Below are 24,070 nucleotides of genomic sequence, written 5' to 3'. Positions count from 1 at the left end.
ATAATAGACATCTCTAGTTTTGGTGTTTCTTGTTGTAGCCTTTGCACGCCCATGATCCCGCATCGATGGGGAAGTTCTAATCATCTTTGTAGTATAACTAATTGGGTGAAGTTATGGTTCACTTTCGGAAAATTTGTAGGTTGGTTAGGCATGGCGAGACAAAAGGCTTGTGTTGGGTTTGGGACTACTTACTACTAGGAGATACCACATTGAGAAAACACTTGGATGCACCACTGCATAGAGGGGTTTGCTTCTTGATATTAGGAATTAACCCCATACCATATTAAAAACGAAATCACCCAGGCAAAAGGGGAGGGCTCATCTCATAGGACCTCCCTCTCAGACACCAAGGTTTTGATTGAATGGTCAGTATGGATACTGGACACTGGTCATACGAGGGGTTGGTTCAATCAATACATGAAAATGGTGGATTTGCACTAGAAAATGGAATTTATGTTAAGGATTATTTTTTACTTTCATGAATTACATCTGAACATTCTTCAACCATTGGAGCATCTGCACTAATACCTTCAAAATCTTGACCAGAGGATGGAATGGATTGAGCGCCACTTAGGCATTCCCCCATCAACAAGCGACCCCCATGTGGCCCACTAGATCCCATCCCAGTGGCAGGCTTGGATTCGGACCCCATGTGGCCCAATAGATCCCATCCTAGTGGCAGGCTCGGATTCAGACCCCCATGGCAGGAAGGTGAAATGAAAATGCTTGTTGTTATCCTTTGCTTTGTTCCCTATGTATATGATCAGTTAGGGTCATGTCTCAACTTCAACTTGTAAAATTTTGTAACTATGTTCTCTCATTTGTCTATGTCCTCATTAAGGAGAATATTTTTTGGCCATGTTCAGTGGTCCCATGTGAGAAACTAACTGAAAAGATGTGATCGTGGTTGTACACTCTAGCTTTTTTCACATAATAGAAATTTGCTTCACAAAAAAAAAACATTAAAAAAAGGGGAAAAAATCTCGTCAAAAGGTATATACAACTAGTGATCAAGAATTGATGTGAAATTATTTTTTTTTATATATAAATAATATTAAACAAATGTATTCTTTAATTTTATTGTTTTTCCCACATGACGTAGAGCATACGGTGACAGGGTGTTATGTTAAGGCACTCCATGGTGTAAAGGTCATCAGTTCAAAACTCTATGGGTGAACATCCATCCATGTTAAGGGTTGGTGTAGCCCAGTCCAAGTGAAATCTCCAAGGGATTTTGACAACTTAGGTGCCCCTGGGTTGCAGTTACCCAAGTCACAAGTTAGTCGTGCAATCATCTCAAGTCTCACACAAACTAACGAACAAGAAATAAAGTGATTTAAATTTAAACGTTTCAATATAATGATCATTATGGTTAGGTTGTTCTTCCATCCCATAGATGGGTTGGCCATTGCCTACCCTTATCCTATTTACTCCAAAATAATAATAATAATAATAAAATGATGCATCCAAATTAGATTTAGGAAAAAGTTTAGTGATTTTAGATAGCCTAAATTTGTTTTATGCTCTTGTGATAGATATGTGTTGTCACATGTCAAGTTATGAGTGTAACCACTATCTCATCACTTCATCCCACCACCTCACTCCACCATTGACTTCTTTTCCCATCTTTTATCGCCAAGGTCTCTGTCTTTTATTTAGTCAAGTGATTCTAATTGATCTCTAGCATTGAAGTTCTATTTACGAGGAAGTTGATTAAGATGCCATTTGTATAAATGCAAGTCTGCAATCAAAAAATTTAAGGTAATTTTTTATTTTTTATTTTTTTTTGTAAATTAACTTCTATTAATTAGAAAAAAACAAATTACATCGACAAACGAAAAAACAACCATATTACAATCTTTCACTTCTTGATATTAGATACCAGGATGATTCACGGGTTTTTCTTTTTTTCCCCTTCGCCAACGTACATCAATCCAACCTTCAGTGTTATCTGTATCAGCTGAAGATCTACCCATTTCCTCGTTCTTCTGATATAGCTCCATAGTTATCAATTCAACAAGGGTCATTGCGTATTTCTCGCTATCTGAATGGTCAGATTCATGGGACTTATTTTGACCACAGATAGTTGACACCATTAATGTTGAAGATAATTCATTGTCCTTCACCAGGTCTTGCTTCTCTATAGAGTGATGATTTCTTGTTGTTGGCGGCAAAACTGGATCAGGAGATGTTGAATTGTCCTAGGGTGGGTTCATATGCTAAGAACTCTCTTTTTTTTCTAGCTAGTAGGGCTCTTTGAACTAGTTGATGGCTTCGAATCTCTCCACCCATGGATAGATTTCTTTGGCACCTGGGGACGGAATGCGTCTTTAGGAGGGCATGCATTCTGAAGGTTCTCAGGCTGTTGACACCTTCTGCAATTTAACATTATCATAATCCAATGGTTGGATATAATCCTTGTTGTCTCGTAACCCTTTGCGAAGGTCCACTTCAATGCAAATTTAGACAAAGGTGATGAACCCATTTCCGACAGGGCGTAGAGCAGATGGTGACTAAGTGTTATGTTAAGACACTCCATGGTGTAAAGGTCTTCAGTTCAAAACTCGATGGGCAAAATCCATCCATGTTAAGGGCTGGTGTAGCCTAGGCCAAGTGCGATCCCCAAATGATGTCGATAGCTTAGTTGCCCCTGGTTTGCGGTTACCCAAGCCACAGGTTAGTCATGTAGTCATCTCAAGACTCACACAAACTAGCAGAGAAGAAAGAAAGTGATTGAAATTTAAAATTTTCAATAAAATGACCATTATGGTTAGCTTTATCTTCAATCCAATAGATGGGTTGGCCATTGCCTAGCCTTATCCTATTTACTCCAAAATAACAATAATAATAAAAAATGATACATCCAAATCAAATTTAGGAAAAAGTTTAGTGATTTTAGATAGCCTAAATTTGTTTTATGCTCTTGCGATAGATATGAGTTGTCACATGTCAAGTTATGAGTATAACCACTATCTCATTACTTCATCCCACCACCTCACTCCACCATTGACTTCTTTTCCCATCTTTTATCGCCAAGGTTTCTCTCTTTTATTTAGTTAAGTGACTCCAATTGATCTCTAACATTGAAGTTCTATTTACTAGGAAGTTTATTAAGATGTCATTTGTATAAATGCAAGTCCACAATCACAAATTCAAGGTACTTTTTTTTGTAAATTAACTTCTATTAATTAAAAAAAAAACAGAGTACATCGACAAACCAAAAAAAATCCATATTACAATATTTCACTTCCTGATATAAGATACTAGGATGATTTAGGGGTTTTTAATTTTTTCCCCTTCGCCTACATACATCAAGCCAACCTTCAGTGTTATCCGTTAGAGCTGAAGATCTTCCCATTTCCTCGTTCTTCTGATATAGCTCCATAATTATTGATTCAACCAAGTTCATTGCGTATTTCTTGCTATCTGAATGGTCAAATTCATGGGACCGCTTTTGACCACAGATAGTCGACACCATTAATGTTTAAGATAATTCATTATCCTTTGCCAGGTCTTTCTCCTCTACAAAGTGATGATTTGTTTTTGTTGGGGGCAAAACTAGATTTGGAGATGTTAAATTTTTCTAGGGTGAGTTCATATCCTAAGAACCCTCTTTTTATTGGCTATTAGGGCTCTTTGAACTAGTTGATGGCTTAGGATTTCTCCACCCATGACTAGCTTTCTTTAGCACATGGGGACAAAACACCTCTTCAGAAGGGCATGTATTCTGAAGGTTCTCAGGCTGCTAACACCTACTACACTTGAACATTGTATTCTCATAATCCAACGATTGCATATAATCCTTGTTGTCACACTTGAGGATGATTTTATCTGGTAACCCTTTTCAGAGGTCCACTTCAATATAAATTTGGACGAAGGTGATGAACCCATTTCCCAATTTGTCACTATCCACTTTGATGAATCAACCTATAGAATCTCCAATATCTTCTAGGATCTCTTGCCAAATCCATTGAAGAGTCAAATTCATAAGTCTAACCCGCACAGGAACAAACATATATTCCATAGTGAGAGAGTTAAACTCCATAAACCATGGCTGGATCAAAAGACCAACTCTGCCCCGGAACCAAGGGCCCTTATCAAAAACATTATGACGATCTTCAAATTTTCTGAAGAAAACTACAAAATAACCTTTCAAACAGAAAAGAAACTCTAAATTTTTGGACTAGTTCAGATGAAGGCACTCTCAAAGGGCAGACAACGATGGCCAAAAACCATTGCACTTGCATATGATTGCTTGTCATTTATACTCTACCGCCCTTTGTTTGACAATATCATCATCCACCCCCAAAGATGGAGACTTCAAAGAGTGTTCCACCACAAAAGATTTTCCGTAGAGATCCTTCGGTATCTAGGAACTGGAGTTTGGATTTAAACATTCTCGAAAAACCTAGACTTTGTTGCTAAGGAAGGCCCATTTCTCCTTGATCCACATTTCAAGCCTGCAACTTAAAATATGGTAGCAACCCTCTTGATATCATAATCTCCAAGATAAAAAAAGGTGAATTTGATGAAACTGTAGTAAAACCACGTAAGAATATTTCTAAGTTATCACACACTATCAATAAAGTTCAAAAGGATAAAGTTTTTTTTTGGGGGTGAATATAAACACACTATATTTCATTCCAAAGATTGAGATTTACATAAGTATCTGGGAAAAACAACCATATGAGCTCCAGTTGAACACAAACCCATTACATATCCCTTCTTGAAACAGATGGATTCATCTTCATAATTTAGGAAAATTCACCAAAGTTGATGACAAAAAAACATCCCAACAACTGAAATATTACCAATATATGAATGATAGAAATCATCAAGAGCACATAGGTTTAATGACAAGCATATCATAAGTCTTTCCAAGAGCCAAAAGACTCTATAACATACAACAATTAGAACCAAAAATACCCTAGATAAAACAATCTGCCACCATTCGATCTATATGCAACATGCTTGCAAATCTCCAACACAAGAGCAATCCAACACCATATCAGAGAAGTGTACCAGTGAGCACCCTGAACAAGAGAAACTAGGAGTCATGCTTATAAATCCTTGAATACTCATTCAGAAATCCAAAAGCACCGAAACATGGATTAGACCATCCTTTATTTGACATCATTATTTTTGCAATGAGAGTCTTGAACATAATAGAGCAAGCGATAGCCAGATTGGCTTCCCAAGAGCCATTCAAAACCAAAGAACCAAAAAACCAACAAAGACTTACTCCTCATGATCCAAGGAGGGCATAGTATGAGACAAAGCATTATCTCCTTTTGGAGGGTCTGTCAAATATCCAAATGCATAATCACTAAGAAAAAACCCTTCCATTTTTTACAAATGAGCATCAACATTATCTAAGCAAAAACACATATTATGAATCATACACTTAAAATCCTTCAAAGCAGAGAAAACATTGTAATATATCGAAAGGCAAGATGTAATAGAGTCATAAGTTGTTGATTAATAGCTAAAGAACTCAGGAAATGTCACCTCCACTAACAAAATCTACCAGAAGTTGGCAACCATTTCTCCTCCTCGGACACTAATTCAGAATCTGAAAAGGAAGGGTGGTCACCCACTTCCATACTCTCGAGAATTAGAATCTCGTACTGAACTTCTAGGGGGACCACATCAAAAGAAAAAAACTACAAATTCATAGGAAAAAGGGCAAACCATTTTATATCCACAATGATTAGAACCTCCTCTGCAACTGCTCATCCTCTATCTTGGAGGCATGAGGTTTGAAGCAAAAAGACACACAAGACACTAACTCAACAACCCATGTTCAATGAAGTTGTGCGAGGAGGGAAGCAAAGAAGCTTTTAGACCAGACTGAAATACAATAAAGTCATCGCCTACGAACCGAATGCAAGGACCAACACCCAAAAAATTGTTCAATTCCCCACAATGAAGACTCATAAGCCACAAAGATAACCAATTGATCTGAATCTTTTCACTTCAAAGATGCATACATAATTGATTTTAAAAGGGCATGTAACCATAAGATGCATACATAATTGATTTTAAAAGGGCATGTAACCATAAGATGCATACACATAAAGGAAATAGAAATAAACAACAATTATGAGGAGCAAAGACACAAACAAAGTTGATAATGTAGCTCATCCAGTGTGGGTTACATCTTTGGACCCTGCTCAATGTCGAGAGGCCTCTTTCATTGATCTTCAACAAAATCAAATTACACGCATGTACAGAAGACACCTTATATCTCCACTTTCAGGGATGGCCTGAAAATGCACACCTTTGTTGAAGAAATTGAATTCCTCGCAAAAAATCATGAAGAATGATTGTAAACTCGACCCCTTTCTGCTTCAGTCAAAATCTGGATCCTCAGAAATCTCAAAGATTCCTTCTCACGGGTTGACTGGAATTTTGCTACTTAGATGAAGAATATCGTCACACCATCACATTCCTTACGAAAAACTGAGAAGAATGAGTATAAAGTCGGCCTCGTTCTAAAACTATCAATTTCAGGCCCTTGGGAAATCTCAAAGAATCCTCAAGATTCCATATAGATTATGTTCTGTAGGTTGGTTGAAATTTCACTGATCAGATTAGAAAACCGATCATGCCATCAAATTCCTGGCGAAATTTTGGTTCGTTTGAGTATAAACTTAGCATAAATCTGACACTATGAATTTTTGGCCCTAAAGGAATCTAAAAATTCCTCAGTGATTTTGCATAAGAATATTCTTTAGAATATTCCCTAGCAGAATATTCCCTCAAAATTTGTGCCCCTCATGGGCGCGGTTCTACTTCTAGTTCTAAACTTTGGTCCTCTCTTTGTTCGGCTTTGTTCCCTCATGACATGTGAATGAGCGGTTTAGATATGTGTGGTCGGGCAATTATTATAAAGTTAAGTTTTGTGTATTGTTGGTAGGAACTAAAAATATGCTAGCCGAGAGTTGGGTTCAAGTCTTGTGGCCTTCACGTTTAGTGTATAGTAAAAATTTATTTTTAACACAACTTGACATACCATAACATGTTTTCATATATGGTAACCATGTAACATATGGTTTTACCCTCCATATATAATAGTTTGTCCCTTAATTCATTTTAATATCATAATAACCATTTTTGTAATTATTTTAGTTTTTATTATAATTTTTTTTTATATATATGTATATATATATATATATATATATATATATATATATATGTTTTATTTTTATTTTTTTTGCAATGCGAGAAGACTAGTGTTGGAGTGCCACATGTCACTGGGCAGTTGCTCAATCAGTTGTCACATAAGTTTAGTGGGTCTCATTTTCTTGTGTATCTTGCAAACTTCCGACAGTCATAAGTTGTCATACATACTCAAATTGAAGTGTCGTTTGTGTCGTTGGAATCAAGACGATGAGCTCTACGTTCTGGTCCTAGTTTCGTTGAAATCCAAAGACTTTGATTTTTGAACTTTTCCAAGGCCACCTTTGATCACTAAGTGTTTCTGGAGCCACTTGGATCATTCCTCCCCATTGAGGAGCTTTTGGTATTTTAAAAGAATGAACATAATCTTCAATTTGTTGTGCTCTAATGTCTGCACAACAAGTGCCCTGTAAGGCCACACTTCCTTCTCCTTCTCCTTTGTTCTTCACAGCCATAAGTGATGAATTGACATCTATATCTTCTACAAAGATATTTCAATCACATGACCAATCATAACCCAAGCATTCCCATATTTGCCAAGAGTTTATAACACACACTCTTTGGTCAAGTGTACATCATAATAGAAACCAATACCCAAGCTATCAACAAAAAGAGGCCAAACCATCATCATGTTGCCTTCATAGGTTATGGAAAACACATCATCACTTTTACAATCATTTCGCAACATATGATTTACAATAATATGGCCATGAAAAACCACTATATTTAATAAAACCACCTCTCACTCAACTAAGTGAAAGGGTCATCTCCCCGCGGCTGATTCGCTTGTTGAACATCTTCAGCATCTGGTTCCTTCATAGGTGCTTTCTGGTCATGAAGTATCTGACTTGTGGCTCTATGATACCCATCCTTGTTGTAGTTACTACGATAATTCTTTCTCCTCCAAACTTTCTGGACCGTCTTGGAACACTTATTCTTGGTGTGCCTCTAATATGTGCCCATGGAATCCTCACTATCACTGGAATGTGATGAGGTGCTCCAATCATCCGTCATTGGTTGGTCCTTGGTTGTCTTGGAGAATTCTCCAACCTATTTTCCGACATACCCAAGTCCTGCATAACGAGGCAATTCCTCCACTTTGATGGAATTCAAAATGCCCCGACCATTAATGTCGAGGCCCTTTCCTTGATACCCCATCTTCTTCAAGAATTTTGATCCAATTCCTGTAGTATGTTTCTAAAAAGCAACGAAATCGTTGTCATAAAAAGAACATGAAATTGGAGAATCACTTTTTACCTCAGGCTTGTTATGCTGCAACTTTTCCAAGACCTCCTCCTTGGATTGTAACTGATGTTGCAGCCTTTGTTTATCCACCTCAATTTTTGTAGGAGTCTACTTAGTTCATCATTCTTCGCATGAATGCTTGGGTTGATATCTTCGATCTCCTATAGCCATGTAGTATTTGGTGCCCTCCTCATTTTTGACACAACATCCGTTGAAATCTTTGCCTCATCACCTAAATCGGAACCCAAGTCGATAGGTCCATCTTCTGCAATCTTAAGAGCTGCAATCCTCATTTCATCACCGAAGTTCAATCACGGGTCAATTGGTCCAACACCTACAAATATTGCAGTTGTGATCTTCTCATCATCCTCTTATTCATATTCTTGGTCTTGTTGCACAGTTGCAACTGTCTTCTGCTTCTCCTTTCTGTCATTCCTCTTTGGCCTCAACTTCAGATGCAGTTTCCAGCAATGTTCCTCATCATGCCCTTCTTTCTCATGAGTACAAGACGGCTTTGCTCATTTTATCTTAGTTGTTGTTGTCCTCTTTGGGTAGTCATCTTGCTTATGCTTCCCCCTGCTTTCAAGATGCACAACCTTCACACTTGCTTCATCAAGAGTTTTAGGTTCAAATAATAACAATGAATGACACAAATAATTATGCAAAGAGCCAATATATTTCATCAACGTCTCAGGAGAGTCTAGTGGAACATTCAATGCTAATGCTTGTTTCTGAAACTCCTCTGTAAAATTTTGAACATTTTGACCTTTAATTTGTTTCAAATGTTGCCATTCCATCATGGCCTTATGTCTATAACCCAATGGGTAAAACTATCCACTTAAAGCAAAAACGAACTCAGACAAGGACAAAAGAAGTTTACGACTACTCTTACCAACTTTCTACAATTTTCCTTCCCACCAGACGAGAGCAGTGCCACTCAATCGAAGGGATGCTAGCTGGATCTTGGCTTCATCCTCTTTGATTCATTGTATGCGACAATATACTTCAACATGTCTAATCTAGTTATCTAGCTTTTATGCATTAGATTCTCCACTAAACACAGGCAAATCAAACTTGACATCCAACTTGAAAAAGGGATTTTTATGAGTTTTTCTACCTCTATAATGATGAGAAGAGGAAGAAAAATAAAATTCACTAGAAGATGGAGAGGGAGGTTCATGGGGCTCTTTTCATCCTCCTTTTATCCGAACTTAAACATGAACGCAACAAATTACAGATATAATCACAAATACAGAGATGCAACAGAAACAACACTTCATTTCATTAATATCAAAAAACTGAAATATGCTTACAAACAAAATGGAAATAAACTAGCTAAGGCGATGGTAGCTTATCTCTGAGAAGAGATGTGTCGATTGCATGCCTCTGAACTATGTTACAATGAGGGTCAAGGGCCTATTTATTATTGAATAACAAGGGAAAACCCTAAACAACCAAAACCCTAACCCCAGGAGATGGAACACTAAGAGTTTGTGGGCCCCGTTGGGGTAAGTTGGGCAACAAACTTCCTGGGGTCATAACTTGGTCATATTATCCCCGTTAAGCACGTACGATACCTTGTTGGCAAGGTCTCTAAGAAAAACATCTTTTATGGGGTCAAAACTGCTATGGAAGTTTAGGACCCGAAAAAAATTGCTAAAAATAGTAAATGTTGAAATAAACAAGGAAACATATGAAACTGACTAGAGGTCTAAGTGGAATAAGCAGGCACCAATATCCACCTGGATCGTTCCTCCCTCCTTAGGAAGAAATGTTCCCCATTGCATGTAGAGCCTCCATGAGGTGAGGAAATTTTTGTTGAACCTGGTCCCTGGTGAAGGAGTTGGCCTGCTTTAACAACTCGATATAGTTGGATCCTCTACTGGCGAGTGTTTTTTATCTGCATGTCCATGATTTGATCAGTTGGGGCATGTTCCATGCTATCCGAGTTTAGCTCTATTGGTGTTAATTGTTATGAAATGTCGGATGTGTCCAACAATGGTGGAAAGTATGGCCGAAGTTGGTCTACATTGAACACTGGGTGCAGACCAAGGAATGATGGGATGTTGATCTCGAAGGCATTGTCCCCTACAACCTTGGTGATGGTGTAAGGCCCATATCAGAGGGGTGAAGCTTACGGTGGGGTCCAGCTAGGCGCTCCTTCTGCAAATGTAGTCAAATTTTGTCATCCACCTGGAACTTGTGCGACACTCAATGTTGAACATGGTGCTACTTGTAGTTAGCATTGGCTCTATCCAATATATCATGGACCTACTGGAAGATGTGTTGAATGCGTTCAATGAAGTTGTTAGCCCTGCGGCTTGGGACTGGACGTGAGCCGAATTTTCCTGAGTAGCTACAAATGGTATGGCTACATCAATGGGACATAATGGATGAAATCCCAACTCTACCTGAAAGGGGCTATGGCCTGTTGATCTGTGGAGAGCCCTGTTGTAGTTGTGTTGGACATAGGGAAGGCTTTCATCCCATGTGTGTGGATGCTTCGAGTTGTACATGTGAAAAATGTGTACGATCATCCAGTTGACGACCTTTGTTTGGCCATCATTTTGGGGGTGGAACACCATGGACTTAGCAAGTTTGGTATCCAACATCGACTAGAGACTTGATCAAAATGCACTCAAGAATTTGTTGTCTCGATATGAGATAATGGACTTTGGTATCCCAAAGTGTACCCACACTTGCTCAAAGAAAATTTTAGCAGTGGCCTCTGTTGTGATACTGTTCTTATAGGGCACCATGATGGCCATCTTAGAGAATATGTCGACGACCATGAAAACGCAGTCATTGTCGTGCTTAGTAGAAATAAGGCTTGACATGTAATCCATGGAGATGGATTCCCAAGGTCGACTAGGAGTAGGCAGATGAGTATATAAGCCTTGATTCTTGATGGTTTGTTTGACAATGGGGCAGGCGGTGCAAGATCTAATGTGCTCCCTAACATCCTGACGAAGTTTTCGCCAGTAAAAATACTTCTACAGTACTGCCATTGTTTTCTCTACTCTGAAATGTCCAGTGACCCGACTGTAGTGCGCCTCCTAATTCATCTTTGCACACTCGCTTGAAGCAACACAGATGTGTCGTAGGTGGCATAAAAATGAATCCTCGAGTTGAAAATTTGGAAGTTTCTTACCTTCCAGGAGTGTCTGGTATGTGCTACCGAATTCTAGATTGCTCTTGTAAAGATACGGCCACCCTGAAGTATTGTGCCCATAAGAGTCGAGCACAGTGATTAGCGTCATGACTGGTGGTCGACTAAAGCAGTATGCAACATTATTGGTGTTGCCTTTGTTGTACTTAATGTTCAAATGGAACTGTTGCAGTTATCTGGACCATTTCTGATGGTGATCATTCTGCAAATTCCCTTGAGTCTGTATGAACTGCAAGGGTCAGTGGTTTGTGTGGATGACCGTTTCCTTCCCTAGAATGTAATTCTTCCACTGACGATAGACCTGCACAATGGAATACATTTATTTGTCATAAGTGGGACACTTTCAGACTGTTTCTGTTTGTGTCTCGCTGTGTTAAGCCACTGGATGCCCCTACTGAGTAAGACTGCACCAATAACATAGTCTGAGGCATATGTCTCAATCTCAAATGGTTGTTGCAGGTCTGGTAATGTGAGCACTGGTGAAAAATAGAGGCGATGCTTCAACTTGGAAAACACTTTTTGTTGGGTGTCAGACCAAAAAGAAAGTTGCTTTTACTCCACCCTTAGTGACTTGACTTAAAGGCCAAGTGATATGAGAGAACCCCAACACAAACTTGCGGTAGAAATTGGCAAGACCTAGAAAGTTGCGGAGCTCTGTTAGAGTGGTTGGGGTTGGCCAATCCCAAATGACATGTATCTTGGCTGGGTCCACATGCACACCCTTCTCATCAATGATCTACCCCAGATATTGAACTTAGGTCATGCCAAAAGTGCATTTCTCTAAATTGGCACATAACTTGTGTTGTCGTAGGGTTTGAAGGACTTGTCGAATATGGTGGAGGTTCTATTCCCAACTCTGGCTAAAGATCAATACCATGAATGCATTGGTGAAGGGTTGCAAGATGTTTTCCATCAATATCATGAATGTTACTGGGGCATTCGTCAACCTGAAAGGCAGGACCAACCATTCGAAAAGGCCCTCCTTGGATTTGAAGGCAGTCTTCCACACATTAAAGGGTTCGATAAGCACCTAGTGATAACCAGACTTTAATTCAGTCTTTCTAAAATATTTGGCCCCCTTGAGTTGGTCCAGAAGGTCATCAATCTGTGGGATTGGGTACCTATCAAGGATAATAATCTTATTCAACGCCTGATAGTCAATACAGAGTCTCTAGGTCTCGTCCTTCTTCTGTATCAATGCAATTGGGCTCCCACAGGGTGATAATATTTGCCTGATGTGCCCTTTCTGCAATAGCTCATGAATTTGCCTCTTAATCTCATCGTTCTCCATAACAGAGCATTGATAGATCGGTCTAATTGGTAGCAACGCCCCTAGGGTTAGATTGAAGGAGTGCTTGACCTGACAGTGTAGAGGTACCCCTACAGGTGAGGCGAAAATTGTCCCTGTACACCTCCACGACCTTGTCCATTTGCAGAGGAGCCTTGTCTGGAAGCCGTGGCCACAACCTTCTTCTTTCCCTGAGGGCGAATCATAAGGAAAACAAATTTCCTAGTATGGGAAATGATCTTATTACATTGCATTGTAGTGATCAAAGAGATGGCGATAGGGGGCACTACCTCCGGTGTCATGTACAACTTATTGCCCAAAGTAATAATCACAGAGCAAGGTCTAGACTCATATACAACATGTCGCTTCCACAAGTATGGTTGTCCTAATAATACATCACAAACTTCAAGAGGAGCAATATCACACTGTACCTCATCCCTGAAGGGCTTGATGCTGTAGGGAAGGCAACACTGCTCGATAATGTGAAGATCTCGTCCTTGGTGAAGCCAGCCAATGGTGTATGGCTATGGATGTGTTATAGTCGGGAGGCCTAATCACTTCACGACCTCTACTGAAATGAGGTTCTTTTGGTTCTCGTTGTCAACAATGAACTACAACAGAGAACCCTTCACCCACATCTGTGAGTGGAAGAGATGTTCCCCCTCCTCTAGATATTTAGGCTCATTCTCCTGGATCATGTTAGTGGCCACAGTGGCACTGGGCTCTACCTCAATGATCTGCTTCCCTTTATCTTTTCTCTTGTCAGGTTTTGCCTCAGAGTCAGAACATGCGTTTGATTCGAAAGCGTTCAACTCGGGCACCTGTGACTACTTGGCTCGGCACTCACTTGTGTTGTGAGTCGAGCTCTTATGGAACTCACACCATTTTCCCATGTCCTTCTTTGTCTTCATGGTGTTGTCCTTTGCTTGTGGCTTCAAAGGGTTGTCTTAGGTCTCCCCCCCATGGCTTTGTACTTTGCTCTATGGTTTGGGGGCGCCTTTTCCTTGCTTTGGATTCACAGATCCAAAGACTCGCTTCTTTTCTTTAAACTTTTGCTCAATCTTGACAGCGTATTAGTATGCCATGCTGAGCAAGGAGATGTCCAGGAACTCCATCTCGTCCTGGGTGTACTTGTGTAGACAACCACGGTACTTAAGTACCAAATGCCGCTCAGAATCCTTGATACCCAACTTCGTACGAAGAGTATGGAAAAAATATATGAACTCTGGCATATCTTGTTCCCTTCCCTGCCATAGCATGGTCCACTTGATGTATTTATCTTCATAACTCCCGACAGGGCCATATTGTTCCTTGATCGCATCTCGGAAATAATCCCAAATGGGTGCGGCTAAAAACAATGAGGATTTACTCTCGTCCTTTTGTTCATAGTCGGTTTTCCACTAGTCCTTGACGCGTGGGGTGGCTTTGAGAAGTGAAAAAGAAATCCTTTCCCAATTGGAAAAGTCATGAATTGAAAAATATCCTTCCAATAGATTTAACCATTTATCTATGGTGTCTGCATCTATTTGGCCCTTAAATATGGGAATATCAAAGTTAATTTGTACCTCAAAAGGAATGGCACCTCCAAAGTGGTTTTTGGATGAAGATGTGTCGCTTGTGGGTAGCCATCGAAGGATTTGGGCAAAGTTATCCATCATCATGTTCCTCTGTCGCTTGAGGGCTTCCTCGAGCAGTATTTTGAAACGATCCCTTCCCCCTCATCTTTCTTTTCTTCTGCCATGGGAGGTTTTCAGGGTTTGCGAGGCTAGTATTGTGAAGGTTCAACCAGTTTGATACCTAACTCCTTATACCCTAACCTCGCTGGGGACATGCAAAGAAAAATAGATAAAGAGAAGACCGCTCTAATACCACTGATTCGAACTTAAACAGGAATGCAACAAATTACAGATATAACCATAAATACAAAGATGCAACAAAAATAACACTTCATTTCATTAATATCAAAATACTGAAATATGCTTACAAACAAAATGAAAATATGTTAGGATATTCCGACACATAGGAAATAGTTAAGTACAACTTGGTCTAGTATAGAGTTAGGTATAGAGTTAGGTAAAGTGTGTTTCTTTACTATGTACATTTTGTAACTTACAATCCGACGGTCACGATATGTAGTGATCCGACGGTTCATACTCTCCTCGGTATTACCGACACTTGATCCGTGTCTTAACACCCGATTGGTCCATGATCTCTATTTAAAGAGCATGGAGGGTCATTTGTAGGGTAATCCGTCTATGAGAGAAGCATATGTAAATTTTCATTCTTTTATTAATAAATTGCCTAAAGTGGTCGCGTTGGCTCAGGCCGTGGACTGTTTCCCTCTTTGAGGGTTTTAACCACGTCAAAATACTGGTGTATTGATCTGTGATCTATTTGTGAGCGATGTCCTTTGGTGTTCTGTCTGAGGAACTTACCCTGTAAATTCCTACATGGTATCGGAGATATTTGAGGGCCGCGTCCGTTGGTGATCCAAATCTGAAGCCAGTAGAACTGCATCCGACTACCGTTTCCTAGATCTACTGTTTCTGACTACTTTCGGGCCGAGATGACTGCTCTGTTGTGTTGGGAGCATCTGTTCCAGTGAGGAACCCCTTTCGTTTCACGCGAAAAGGTTTCCAGTAGCCCTAGCTGCATCATTTTTAAGATTTGGAGGTATACAGTTTTTATTTGCAGTTTACAGTTATTTTCTCTCTGTTTATTTCGGTTTTCGGTTTATTTAGCTTTTTTTATTACCGGATCTATACCTTTTATTTCTGCGTATGCTCTTTGCCCTGCGACTCTGTGCGATCTGGACAAATCATAAACCGAAAGGAAGGATTTTTCTCATGCGTATGCTCTTTTTTGCTGCGCCTTAGTGTGATCTCGAAAAATCAGAAACATTGAGGAAAATATTTAGTTTCCGGCTAAAGCTAACTTCGAGCCGCAAGGTTCGTTTTTTTTTTGTATGTCCGTGTTGGGTTTTGTGTTTTCTTTTTTGTAGGGAAAAAAAGCTCTCTCAAAGCAAGCACGCAACCCAAAGCATCCCCCCCCCCCCCCCCCCCTCTCTCTCTCTCTCACTCAAACATTTTGTATAACTCACTTGGTGCAAAGCTAATTTATGAGAGTAGAGGTCTTGGGTTCAAGTCTCCATTTTGTGGGGGCGGATTTTTTTCATTTCCGCACATTCCCGTACTTCGTCGGCAACTTCATCAAATTTTCTTCAAAAAGCCATAACTTCTTCATCCGGAAGCCGTTTTCAGAACCGTTTTTTTTGAAATAGCCTAATTTTTCAAGATCTTTCCATTACAACACTTAGTTTCAGCATCTATAGCTTCAGATTTTTTTAAAATGGAAAGTCCATGCCAAGTTATTCTTGACAGCACCAACTACTTCCAATGGTGGTCCTACATTGTGGATTTACTTAGAAGTAAAGGTCTTTAGAGAATAGCCACAGGCCAAGAGACCAAACCGAAAGATGAAGAAAAGGCAGCTAAATGGGAAAATAGACAAGACCAAGCACGTGGGTTGATAGGGATGTCTATTTCTCCAGATCTTAGATTCCATATTGCAGAACTTGATAGTCCTGATGAAGCAATGAAACAGATTACTAAAGTCTTTGGAATTAAAAATGAACTTAAAGCCCATCAACTTGAAAATGAATTGCTTACATTGGACCCCAATAATTTTTCTAGCATTGAAGATTTTTTGTCCAAGTTCAAGACCCTTAGACTTCTCTTGGAAGGTGTTAAGGTTAAGAAAGAAGATAGTAGCCTTATCTACTCCATTCTTACTAAGTTGGGACTAGCCTATTCTGTGTTTGTTTCCACCTTCCATTCTACAAGAGAAGCCTTCATTTCTCAAGGACAAACCTACAAGGCCCCTTCCTTTGATTCCTTTTGTGATTCTTTAATAAGAGAACAAGAAAAACTCTTACACCTTGGTCTTCTTCATCTTGGAAACTCTTCTAAGAAAGCGTTAGCCGCCCAGCAGCAACCAAATCCAAAGAATCCTAAGAAGTTGTATCCTAAAAAGAATGGTCCTAAACCAAACAAGGGTCCTAAGCAATTTCAGCCTCAAAATGAAAAATCATTTCAACAAAATGATAAGACAAATAAAAACAAAGGGAAGAAGACTGATAGACATTGCAACTTTTGTAATCGAGATGGCCACCTAGAATCCAAATGCTTTAAGAAGATGGAAGCATTGGAAGCAGCAATGAAGAAGCATAACATCCATTTGGAGCACTCTTCAACTTCAAGTTCATCTCCAGGAATGGCACTTTCTGCATGTGGTTGTCAAGCATCTTGGTCTGGCTATGAACTAAATGTATCTTCTTCTTCTCATTCTCATGAGTGGCTCATTGATTCTGGAGCTTCTTATCACATGGCCAAAAACAAAGCCATGTTTTCTTCTTTAAATGATTGTAACACCAAAAATATATATGTTGGTGATGATAGATCTCTTAGTGTTGTAGGGACTGGAACTGTTCATATAGACAATGGTCAGTTTAATGATGTATTATGTGTTCCAACCTTATCCTGCAACCTTCTATCTGTATATCAGATAACTCATTCAGGTGAAGGTGAAATCGTTGAATTTTCACCTCATGATGTTGTAATTAAGGACCTAAGAGATCCTAGACAGATTTTAGCTACTGGCATTGCTGATGATTCTACAAGGTTGTATAAGTTTCACAACTTTGGGTCATCAAATCTTCCCTCAGTATTTGTTGCTCATAATGATGAAGTGAGCAAACTTTGGCATGAGCGATTTGGTCACTTAAACTATCGCTCTCTTCAGAATCTATGTAAAGAAAATATGGTGACAGGTCTTCCAATGGTATCTCTCAGAGATGGTGTTTGTTCCGGATGTGTACTCGGAAAACATCATCGGGACAATTTTGAAAAATGTGCCTCTTGGCATGCCTCAGCCCCTTTACAGCTTGTGCATAGTGATTTATGTGGTCCACTTCCAGGTGCTTCATTCTCTGGCTACAAGTATTTCTTAACTTTCATTGATGATTTCTCCAGACGCACTTGGGTATACTTCTTAAAACTCAAGAGTGAAGTATTTAACATGTTCTTGGCCTTTAAGGCCTTTGTTGAAAAACAATCTGGACATCAAATTCTTAAGCTAAGATCTGATAATGGCGGAGAATATGTTAAAAACACATTCATCAACTTTTGCACTGAGAATGGAATTCAAATGCAACATATTGTTCCATATACTCCACAACAAAATGGTGTAGCTGAAAGGAAGAATCGCACCTTAAAGGAAATGGCTAATTGTATGCTTCAATCTAAAGGACTTAGTCTTAATTATTGGGCAGAAGCAATTAACTGTGCAAATTACATAATAAATCGCACTCCTACTAAGGTTTTAAAGAATATCACTCCAGAAGAAGCATGGAGCTCAATCAAACCAGATGTAAGTCACTTTCGTGTTTTTGGAAGTGAAGCATGGGCCCATATTCCAGATGAGAAACATAAAGCTTTAGAACCTAAGAGTGAAAAATGTATTTTTGTTGGATATTCTGAAGATGTCAAAGGATATAGACTTATTCCACTTAAGTCCAAAAATGTTATCATTAGAAGAGATGTAAAGTTTGCTGAAAATATATCGGCCTGCGAGCCTAGTTCGGCGGATGTGCCACCTCCCCCTATCTCTTCTACTTTTGAAAATATTTCTTCTTCAGATGATGAAAGCGAGGATGAAAATCCTCCCCCACCTTCTCAGGATCCTCCTTTAGCTCCTTAGCTTCCAAAATGGGTCCGTGCTACTCGGGATGCAGCAGGTGATCTTGCCGGTGATCCTACAGATCAGCGACGTACACGTTCTCAGTTCGAGAGAGCCTCTTCTTTACTAGCGCAAGCTTCAGTAAATTATGATCCTGACACCTTTGCAGAAGCTTCAGGCCATCCAGATTAGGAAGTAGCTACGAATGAAGAATATCATTTATTATTGGCAAATGATACATGGGATCTTGTTCCTCTACCAAAGGGACGAAAACTTGTTAGATGCAAATGGGTTTACAGAACCAAGTATGGACCAGATGGGAAAGTTGATAAACATAAAGCTCGTCTTGTTGCTAAGGGTTTTTCACAAGTTGAAGGCATTGACTACACTGAAACCTTCTCCCCTATTGCCAAAATGAACTCTATCCGCCTTGTTCTTTCCCTTGCTGCTTCTTTCAAATGGGAAGTCCATCAGATGGATGTTAAATCCGCCTTCTTGCATGGGGACTTGCATGAAGAAATCTATATGGAACAACCTATTGGCTTTATACAAATAGACTCCAGCCTTGTATGTCGGCTTAAGAAATCCCTTTATGGTCTCAAGCAAGCTCCTCGAGCTTGGTATGCCAAAATGGATAACTTTCTTTTAGAATCTGGCTTCTCTAGGTGTCATTCTGACAATACTGTCTACACCAAGAAAGTGGGCAAGTCTCTTATCATTCTTGTTCTTTATGTTGATGATCTTATCCTGATTGGTAGTGATCCCAACCTCATAAACCATGTGAAGTCTAGCCTTAAAAGGAAGTTTGAAATGACAGAGTTAGGACACTTACATTATTTTCTCGGTCTTCAAGTCTTGCAATCCAAGGAAGGTATTTCCCTTTCTCAGTCCAAGTATGCCTGTGATATTCTACGCCATTTTCACATGGAAGATTGTAAGCCAGCCCCTTCTCCCTTTCAGTCTGGAGTCAAACTTTCAGTCACTTGTACTTCTCCTGAAGTTGATGCTACCTTATACCGTCAACTTGTAGGAAAACTTTTGTATCTAACCCATACTCGTCCTGACCTTTCCTTTGTTGTCGGCCTTGTTGCTCGGTTTATGCAAAACCCATGTGAAAGTCATTGGAAAGAAGCTAAAAGAATACTTCGTTATGTTTGAGGTACAGTTCAGTTTGGGATTCATTACAGTGCTGAAGCATCTCCTCTATTGGTTGGTTTCACTGATTCCGATTGGGCTGGTGACCCTGATGATCGGAAGTCTACTGCAGGTTATGTGTTCACTCTTGGTTCAGGACCTGTTACATGGGCTTGCAAGAAACAAGGTGCCATTTCTCTTTCTTCAGCAGAAGTAGAGTATCGTGGTGCCGTAGAAGCTAGTAAGGAAGCCTTGTGGCTTCGTCAGATCCTGTCGGAGTTTGGCTTTCAACAGCAGCATCCGACTACACTTTGGTGTGATAATGAAAGTGCCATTCAGCCATGCAAAGATCCAGTCCAACATCAGCGCAGCAAACACATTGAACTGCACATGCACTTCATCAGAAAGCTCATTCACGACCATGTTCTTTAAGTGCAATATTGTTCAACAGATGATCAAGTTGCGGACATCTTTACAAAGGCTCTCACAGAGGCGAAGTTCACTAAACTTCTATTTATGGTTGGAGTTCAGGAAGTTGTCACTAAGGGGGGATAGGCTCTAGTGCCTCCTTCCTTCTCCTATTGTGTCATATTTGTAAATCCTTCAATCCTATCCCAAGTTGTTCTTAAGGGGGGATGTTAGGATATTTCGACACATAGGAAATAGTTAAGTACAACTTGGTCTAGTATAGAGTTAGGTATAGAGTTAGGTAAAGTGTGTTTCTTTACTATGTACATTTTGTAACTTACAATCCGACGGTCACGATATGTAGTGATCCGACGGTTCATTCTCTCCTCGGTATTACAGACACTTGATCCGTGGCTTAACACCCGATTGGGCCATGATCTCTATTTAAAGAGCATGGAGGGTCATTTGTAGGGTAATCCGTCTATGAGAGAAGCAGATGTAAATTTTCATTCTTTTATTAATAAATTGCCTGAAGTGGCCGCATTGGCTCAAGCTGTGGACTGTTTCCCTCTTTGAGGGTTTTAACCACGTCAAAATACTGGTGTATTGATCTGTGATCTGTTTGTGAGCGGTGTCCTTTGGTGTTCTGTCTGAGGAACTTACCCTGTAAATTCCTACAAAATAAACTAGCTCGGGCAACGGTAGCTTATCTTTGAGAACATATGTGTCGTCTACATGCCTTTGAATTGTACTACAATGAGGCTCAAGGGCCTATTTATTATTGAACAACAAGAGAAAATCCTAAACAACTAAAACCCTAAACCCAGGAGGTGGAACACTAAGAGTTTGTGGGCCCCGTTGGGGTTAGTTGGGTAGCCAACTTCCCGGGGTCGTAACTTGGTCATAGTATCTTCGTTTGGCATGTACGATACCTTGTTGGAAAGGTTTCTCTGAGTAATACAAGATTTGTGGTAGGCTCTTGCCTATTTCTACGGGCTTGCACCGGACCTTAAAAACACCATTTAGGGGGTCAAAACTTCTCCGAAATTTTAGGAACCGAAAAACTGCTAAAAATAGTAAATGATGAAATAAACAAGGAAACCGATGACACTAACTGGAGGTCTAGGTGGAATAGGTGGGTGGCCACCGATATCCACCTGGATCATCCTTCATGATTCACCAAGGCATGATCATCTGGCCCTTCCTTCTTCTCTAGCTTCGTCATTGTCTTCTCATATTTTGCAAACAATTTGTCCACTTTTTCTGCCATGACATAGAAGGACTTGCGATAATTTCACTCTTCCTCCAACCGAGCATCTTCATCTTCCATTTTCCTTCTTTGTACTGCATGCCCTGCTTTTGGATCAAAAGACTTAAGTTTTCCTTCACCTCTTTGGAGCTTTGCCCTGGTTATCATACACTTGTAATTCACATCAACAGAAGACCCACTCTAATACCAGACTTGATCTGGATCTTTTCACTTTAAAGGTGCATACAAAATTACTTTCAAAATGGCATGTAACCATAAGATGCATAAACATAAAGTAAGCAAAAATAAACGACAACTATGAGGAGAAAATACACAAACAAAGTTGATAACTTGGTTCACCCAATGTGGGTTACGTCTTCGAGACCTGCTCAATGTGGGGAGGCCTCTTTCATTGATCTTCAGCAAAATAAAATTACATGCATGTAAAAAAGACACCTTATACCTCCACTTATAGCAATGGCCTAAAAATGCACACCTCTACTGAAGAAATGGACTGCACCGTTGAATTCCTGGCGAAAAATCATGAAAAATGACTATAAACTTGTCCCTTTTGCTTAGGTTAAATTCTGGACCACTGGGAATCTCAAAGATTCCCCAAAGTTTCCTTCTCATTGGTTCACTGGAATTCGGCTACTTAAATGAAGGATCTGGTCACACCATCACGTTCCTTATGAAAAACTGAGAAGAATGAGTATAAAGTCAACCTGATTCTAAAATTGCCAATTTTGGGCCCCTAGGGAATCTCAAAGATTCCTTGAGATTCTATAAGACTCACGCCATTAGACTCTTGGAAGAATTCTAGTTCGTTTGAGTATAAACTTGGGATGAATCTGACACTTTGAAATTTTTGCCCCAAGGGAATCTAAAAATTCGTCACTGATTTTGCATAAGAATATTCTTTGGAATAATCCCTGGCAAAATATTCCTTCAAAATTCGTGCCCCTCCTGGTCATGGTTCCACTCCTATTTCTAAAGTTCGGTCCTCTATCTGTTTAGCTTAGTCCACTTATGACATGCAAATGAGCGGTTTAAATATATGTGGTCGAGCAATTATTACAAATTCAAGCTTTGTGTATTGTTAGTAGGTACTGAAAATATGCTAGCCGAGAATTGGGTTCAAGTCTTGTTGTCTCCACATTTAGTGTGTAGTTAAAAATTGTTTTTAACACAACCTCACATACCGTAATATATTTCCTTATATGGTAACCATGTAAGATATGGTTTTAACCTCCATTTATAATAGTTTGTCCCTCAATTCATTTTAATATCATGTGACTTATGGTTTATGGATATCTTTATAACCATAATGTTCATTATAATAACCATTTTTGTAATTATTTTTATTATTATTTTTGTTTATTATCTATATATTTTTAATATATTTGATTTGTTTATTTGTTGTTGTTGTTGTTGTTTTTTTTTCAATAGATCAATGTTGGAGTGCCACGTGTCACTAGGCAATTGGTCAATCAACTGCCACATAAGCTTAGCGAGTCCCATTTTCTTATGTATCTCGCAAACTTCTGATGGTGATAAGTTGGTCATATAGACTTGGATTGAGATGTCATTCACGCCATTAGAATCAGGATGATGAGCTCTATGTTTTGGTCCTGGTTTCGACAAAATCTGAAGATTTTTATTTTTGAGCTTTTCCAAGGCCACCTTTGATCACTGAGTGTTTTTGGAGCCACATGGATCATCAACCTACCTTAAAAAAACCTTTACGAGACGGGAGACAACTAACACAAGAACTAGACAAGGGAATATCCAAAACCCACTATCCATAAAGACTTCACTGACAATCGACTCAAAAAATATCCACCGACAAAAAAGAAACAGTTGTAGACCTGGAAGGACCAATTACCCCATAAGCACAAGGAAATACCCAAATGTATACAATTAGCTATACCCAAAAAGTAGGGGATACGAGAGACCCCGAAATTAGCCTACAAACATATATAGACCTAAAGAAATACCAAAAATATAAACCCAAAGTTTTAAAAGGGAAAGAACTAAACACTAGTACCAACATGAAGCGGATGCTACCAAAAAACTCACCCAGTACCAATGCCCAAAGAGTTGAAGGGAGTCCACCAAGATGCTTAGTTGTCACCTCTCCAAGAGTTGTGCACCTAAATTCTCATCGGAAACTGCCAAAGCAACCACACTTCAACAGAGACACTTCGTCATCTAACAAACACGAGCTTAAGAAGAAAATCAAGCCACCCCCGACCACAACAAAAGCAAGCATCAAAGTAGGATGTGGAGGAATACTCGCCACTCCTCACGAACAAACTGCAACCTCCCCTCATACAACATGGTCTATTAATACACCTTACGTCATTTCCCGTGGTACACCTTTAGAGGTACTATCAATAAATTCCAAATCGCCACCCCCCTCAACTATAAACCAAGTGTTACACCAACTATGTCATCGATGCTTCCACTGAAATCCCCCTATCACCCCCATCGGGGATAGACTGATCCAAATTCAACAGTTTATGGAGAGTAACTAGATATCCATCCAAGGAGGAGAGGGCCTGATTTTTGTCCAAAACCAAATATTTATGTTAACAACCCAAATTAGCCACAAAATTGGCTACCTTATTTCCAAATCGTCACGTGTACTAGACAAAAC

Source organism: Pinus tabuliformis, chromosome J, assembly GCF_031772625.1.
Source record: "Pinus tabuliformis cultivar Carrire ecotype Pingquan chromosome J, CPIR1, whole genome shotgun sequence".
Classification (NCBI taxonomy): Eukaryota; Viridiplantae; Streptophyta; class Pinopsida; order Pinales; family Pinaceae; genus Pinus; species Pinus tabuliformis.
This window is presented reverse-complemented; position numbering follows the sequence as displayed.